The sequence below is a fragment of the Staurois parvus genome, unplaced genomic scaffold (assembly GCF_062004578.1).
Source record: "Staurois parvus isolate SC_StPar_1 unplaced genomic scaffold, SC_StPar_1.0 ptg002946l, whole genome shotgun sequence".
Classification (NCBI taxonomy): Eukaryota; Metazoa; Chordata; class Amphibia; order Anura; family Ranidae; genus Staurois; species Staurois parvus.
The window spans coordinates 42,501-47,500 of record NW_028320742.1 but is presented as its reverse complement, the minus strand read 5'-3'; the positions used below and the strand labels follow the sequence as shown (position 1 = coordinate 47,500).

The 5,000-nt window shown below is 48.3% G+C and overlaps 6 non-coding genes across 6 annotated transcripts in view; 4 read left to right on the top strand and 2 right to left on the bottom strand.

Annotated features, from left to right (window-relative positions):
• The first annotated feature begins 988 nt into the window (after nucleotides 1-988).
• Nucleotides 989-1,061, top strand: TRNAR-UCG (transfer RNA arginine (anticodon UCG)). Its single transcript has one exon. It is a non-coding gene; the product is annotated as a tRNA-Arg (tRNA).
• An 866-nt stretch (nucleotides 1,062-1,927) lies between these two features.
• On the bottom strand, nucleotides 1,928-2,037 carry TRNAL-CAA (transfer RNA leucine (anticodon CAA)). The gene is made up of 2 exons: nucleotides 2,000-2,037; nucleotides 1,928-1,973 (listed from the first exon to the last, which is right to left on the bottom strand). It is a non-coding gene; the product is annotated as a tRNA-Leu (tRNA).
• A 274-nt stretch (nucleotides 2,038-2,311) lies between these two features.
• Nucleotides 2,312-2,384, top strand: TRNAR-UCG (transfer RNA arginine (anticodon UCG)). Its single transcript has one exon. It is a non-coding gene; the product is annotated as a tRNA-Arg (tRNA).
• A 1,250-nt stretch (nucleotides 2,385-3,634) lies between these two features.
• Nucleotides 3,635-3,707, top strand: TRNAR-UCG (transfer RNA arginine (anticodon UCG)). Its single transcript has one exon. It is a non-coding gene; the product is annotated as a tRNA-Arg (tRNA).
• An 857-nt stretch (nucleotides 3,708-4,564) lies between these two features.
• TRNAL-CAA (transfer RNA leucine (anticodon CAA)) lies at nucleotides 4,565-4,675 on the bottom strand. The gene is made up of 2 exons: nucleotides 4,638-4,675; nucleotides 4,565-4,610 (listed from the first exon to the last, which is right to left on the bottom strand). It is a non-coding gene; the product is annotated as a tRNA-Leu (tRNA).
• A 274-nt stretch (nucleotides 4,676-4,949) lies between these two features.
• The window catches only part of TRNAR-UCG (transfer RNA arginine (anticodon UCG)), a 73-nt gene continuing 22 nt past the window's right edge, over nucleotides 4,950-5,000 (top strand). The window contains exon 1 of the tRNA in view: nucleotides 4,950-5,000. This exon is cut by the window's right edge and continues 22 nt beyond it. This is a non-coding gene — a tRNA (tRNA-Arg).

The window sequence follows — 5,000 nt, the reverse complement described above, 5'->3', positions numbered from 1 at the left end:
GTGTTAATGAAATCAACAACAGGTGCACTGGACGGGCAACAATGAGATGACCCCCAAAAGAGAAATGGTTTTACAGGCGGAGGCCACTGACATACAGTTTTTTCCCTGCTCATCTTTTTATTTTTCAGAGCGTTTTTCACTAGTTTTGCATTTGGCTAGCGTCCGTGTCACTACTGGTAGCATGAGGCGATCCCTGGACCCTACAGAGGTTGCACAGGCAGTCTAACTCCTCCAGCATGGCACATCAATACATGCCATTGCCAGCAGGGTTGCTATGTCTCCCAGCATAGTCTCACGAGCGTGGAGGAGATTCCGGGAGAAAGGCAGTTAATCTAGGAGAGCTGGACAGGGCCGTGGAAGGTCCTTAAGCCATCAGCAGGACCGGTATCTGCTTCTTTGTGCAAGGAGGAACAGGATGAGCACTGGCAGAGGCAGAGAAGATGATCTCCAGCATGTAAGTCCAGATATCCAGCATGCCACGTTTGTCCATTGAGATGTGACGTGCTTTAAAAGTGTTCCTTTCCTTGTTTTGAGCAGTGTTGTTTCTGTGGTAGCCCCGAAAAGCTGAGCGGTTGCGGTGGTTGTAGAGGAAAGTAAATGCGATTGTCAGAAGTGGGATTTGAACCCACGCCTCCATTTGGAGACCAGAACACACACGCAATGTGAAGAGGGAACTCTTGAGTCTGGCGCCTTAGACCACTTGGCCATCCTGAAAAGAGACACCAACTTTTCGGTCCTTCCTCTTGAAATGTCCTCTACACGTGGGGCTCTAGGAATCACTTAGCAACATGAAGGGGCTGTATTAACCCTGTGCACCTAGGACCTCTTGCAAATGACCTTCCTAAAGCATGACCTTGGCACCAAGTCAAACTTTTCACATCTTGTCTAGCAAATCCACTGGAGCAAAGCGAGTATTGGAAAAGGTCAGAGGTCAACCTTAACCGGTGGCCTAGTCCGCATGCCACAAAGTTGAGCAAGAGCTGCGGCAGACTGCGTGGCCTAATGGATAAGGCGTCTGACTTCGGATCAGAAGATTGAGGGTTCAAGTCCCTTCGTGGTCGGTGTCTTTGTTGCTCTTCAATTCCACTGGCCCTTACTTGTGAAATTCTCACTCCATTTATTCTTGGCCCAAGCACAAGTGTCACATTTAACAGCATGGCCTGGCAAAGCTCTCACAACTCTCTGATCTTCATGAACCCTGCTCCAAAAAATTCAAGGAAGACTTTTTACTCAGAGTATAGTATCAAGTCAATGAAACTCCAGGGCTATTGATCTGGTCAGTTAAGTAGCACAGGGCTTTGTTAATCACTTTCAGCTGCTTTGGTGTTAATGAAATCAACAACAGGTGCACTGGACGGGCAACAATGAGATGACCCCCAAAAGAGAAATGGTTTTACAGGTGGAGGCCACTGACATACAGTTTTTTCCCTGCTCATCTTTTTATTTTTCAGAGCGTTTTTCACTAGTTTTGCATTTGGCTAGCGTCCGTGTCACTACTGGTAGCATGAGGCGATCCCTGGACCCTACAGAGGTTGCACAGGCAGTCTAACTCCTCCAGCATGGCACATCAATACATGCCATTGCCAGCAGGGTTGCTATGTCTCCCAGCATAGTCTCACGAGCGTGGAGGAGATTCCGGGAGACAGGCAGTTAATCTAGGAGAGCTGGACAGGGCCGTGGAAGGTCCTTAAGCCATCAGCAGGACCGGTATCTGCTTCTTTGTGCAAGGAGGAACAGGATGAGCACTGGCAGAGGCAGAGAAGATGATCTCCAGCATGTAAGTCCAGATATCCAGCATGCCACGTTTGTCCATTGAGATGTGACGTGCTTTAAAAGTGTTCCTTTCCTTGTTTTGAGCAGTGTTGTTTCTGTGGTAGCCCCGAAAAGCTGAGCGGTTGCGGTGGTTGTAGAGGAAAGTAAATGCGATTGTCAGAAGTGGGATTTGAACCCACGCCTCCATTTGGAGACCAGAACACACACACAATGTGAAGAGGGAACTCTTGAGTCTGGCGCCTTAGACCACTCGGCCATCCTGAAAAGAGACACCAACTTTTCGGTCCTTCCTCTTGAAATGTCCTCTACACGTGGGGCTCTAGGAATCACTTAGCAACATGAAGGGGCTGTATTAACCCTGTGCACCTAGGACCTCTTGCAAATGACCTTCCTAAAGCATGACCTTGGCACCAAGTCAAACTTTTCACATCTTGTCTAGCAAATCCACTGGAGCAAAGCGAGTATTGGAAAAGGTCAGAGGTCAACCTTAACCGGTGGCCTAGTCCGCATGCCACAAAGTTGATCAAGAGCTGTGGCAGACCGCGTGGCCTAATGGATAAGGCGTCTGACTTCGGATCAGAAGATTGAGGGTTCAAGTCCCTTCGTGGTCGGTGTCTTTGTTGCTCTTCAATTCCACTGGCCCTTACTTGTGAAATTCTCACTCCATTTATTCTTGGCCCAAGCACAAGTGTCACATTTAACAGCATGGCCTGGCAAAGCTCTCACAACTCTCTGATCTTCATGAACCCTGCTCCAAAAAATTCAAGGAAGACTTTTTACTCAGAGTATAGTATCAAGTCAATGAAACTCCAGGTCTATTGATCTGGTCAGTTAAGTAGCACAGGGCTTTGTTAATCACTTTCAGCTGCTTTGGTGTTAATGAAATCAACAACAGGTGCACTGGACGGGCAACAATGAGATGACCCCCAAAAGAGAAATGGTTTTACAGGCGGAGGCCACTGACATACATTTTTTTCCCTGCTCATCTTTTTATTTTTCAGAGCGTTTTTCACTAGTTTTGCATTTGGCTAGCGTCCGTGTCACTACTGGTAGCATGAGGCGATCCCTGGACCCTACAGAGGTTGCACAGGCAGTCTAACTCCTCCAGCATGGCACATCAATACATGCCATTGCCAGCAGGGTTGCTATGTCTCCCAGCATAGTCTCACGAGCGTGGAGGAGATTCCGGGAGAAAGGCAGTTAATCTAGGAGAGCTGGACAGGGCCGTGGAAGGTCCTTAAGCCATCAGCAGGACCGGTATCTGCTTCTTTGTGCAAGGAGGAACAGGATGAGCACTGGCAGAGGCAGAGAAGATGATCTCCAGCATGTAAGTCCAGATATCCAGCATGCCACGTTTGTCCATTGAGATGTGACGTGCTTTAAAAGTGTTCCTTTCCTTGTTTTGAGCAGTGTTGTTTCTGTGGTAGCCCCGAAAAGCTGAGCGGTTGCGGTTGTTGTAGAGGAAAGTAAATGCGATTGTCAGAAGTGGGATTTGAACCCACGCCTCCATTTGGAGACCAGAACACACACGCAATGTGAAGAGGGAACTCTTGAGTCTGGCGCCTTAGACCACTTGGCCATCCTGAAAAGAGACACCAACTTTTCGGTCCTTCCTCTTGAAATGTCCTCTACACGTGGGGCTCTAGGAATCACTTAGCAACATGAAGGGGCTGTATTAACCCTGTGCACCTAGGACCTCTTGCAAATGACCTTCCTAAAGCATGACCTTGGCACCAAGTCAAACTTTTCACATCTTGTCTAGCAAATCCACTGGAGCAAAGCGAGTATTGGAAAAGGTCAGAGGTCAACCTTAACCGGTGGCCTAGTCCGCATGCCACAAAGTTGAGCAAGAGCTGCGGCAGACTGCGTGGCCTAATGGATAAGGCGTCTGACTTCGGATCAGAAGATTGAGGGTTCAAGTCCCTTCGTGGTCGGTGTCTTTGTTGCTCTTCAATTCCACTGGCCCTTACTTGTGAAATTCTCACTCCATTTATTCTTGGCCCAAGCACAAGTGTCACATTTAACAGCATGGCCTGGCAAAGCTCTCACAACTCTCTGATCTTCATGAACCCTGCTCCAAAAAATTCAAGGAAGACTTTTTACTCAGAGTATAGTATCAAGTCAATGAAACTCCAGGGCTATTGATCTGGTCAGTTAAGTAGCACAGGGCTTTGTTAATCACTTTCAGCTGCTTTGGTGTTAATGAAATCAACAACAGGTGCACTGGACGGGCAACAATGAGATGACCCCCAAAAGAGAAATGGTTTTACAGGTGGAGGCCACTGACATACAGTTTTTTCCCTGCTCATCTTTTTATTTTTCAGAGCGTTTTTCACTAGTTTTGCATTTGGCTAGCGTCCGTGTCACTACTGGTAGCATGAGGCGATCCCTGGACCCTACAGAGGTTGCACAGGCAGTCTAACTCCTCCAGCATGGCACATCAATACATGCCATTGCCAGCAGGGTTGCTATGTCTCCCAGCATAGTCTCACGAGCGTGGAGGAGATTCCGGGAGACAGGCAGTTAATCTAGGAGAGCTGGACAGGGCCGTGGAAGGTCCTTAAGCCATCAGCAGGACCGGTATCTGCTTCTTTGTGCAAGGAGGAACAGGATGAGCACTGGCAGAGGCAGAGAAGATGATCTCCAGCATGTAAGTCCAGATATCCAGCATGCCACGTTTGTCCATTGAGATGTGACGTGCTTTAAAAGTGTTCCTTTCCTTGTTTTGGGCAGTGTTGTTTCTGTGGTAGCCCCGAAAAGCTAAGCGGTTGCAGAGTAAAGTAAATGTGATTGTCAGAAGTGGGATTTGAACCCACGCCTCCATTTGGAGACCAGAACACACACGCAATGTGAAGAAGGGAACTCTTGAGTCTGGCGCCTTAGACCACTCGGCCATCCTGACAAGAGACACCGACTTCCCTGTCCTTCCTCTTGAAATGTTCTCTACACGTGGGGCTCTAGGAATCACTTAGCAACATGAAGGGGCTGTATTAACCCTGTGCACCTAGGACCTCTTGCAAATGACCTTCCTAAAGCATGACCTTGGCACCAAGTCAAACTTTTCACATCTTGTCTAGCAAATCCACTGGAGCAAAGCGAGTATTGGAAAAGGTCAGAGGTCAACCTTAACCGGTGGCCTAGTCCGCATGCCACAAAGTTGAGCAAGAGCTGCGGCAGACCGCGTGGCCTAATGGATAAGGCGTCTGACTTCGGATCAGAAGATTGAG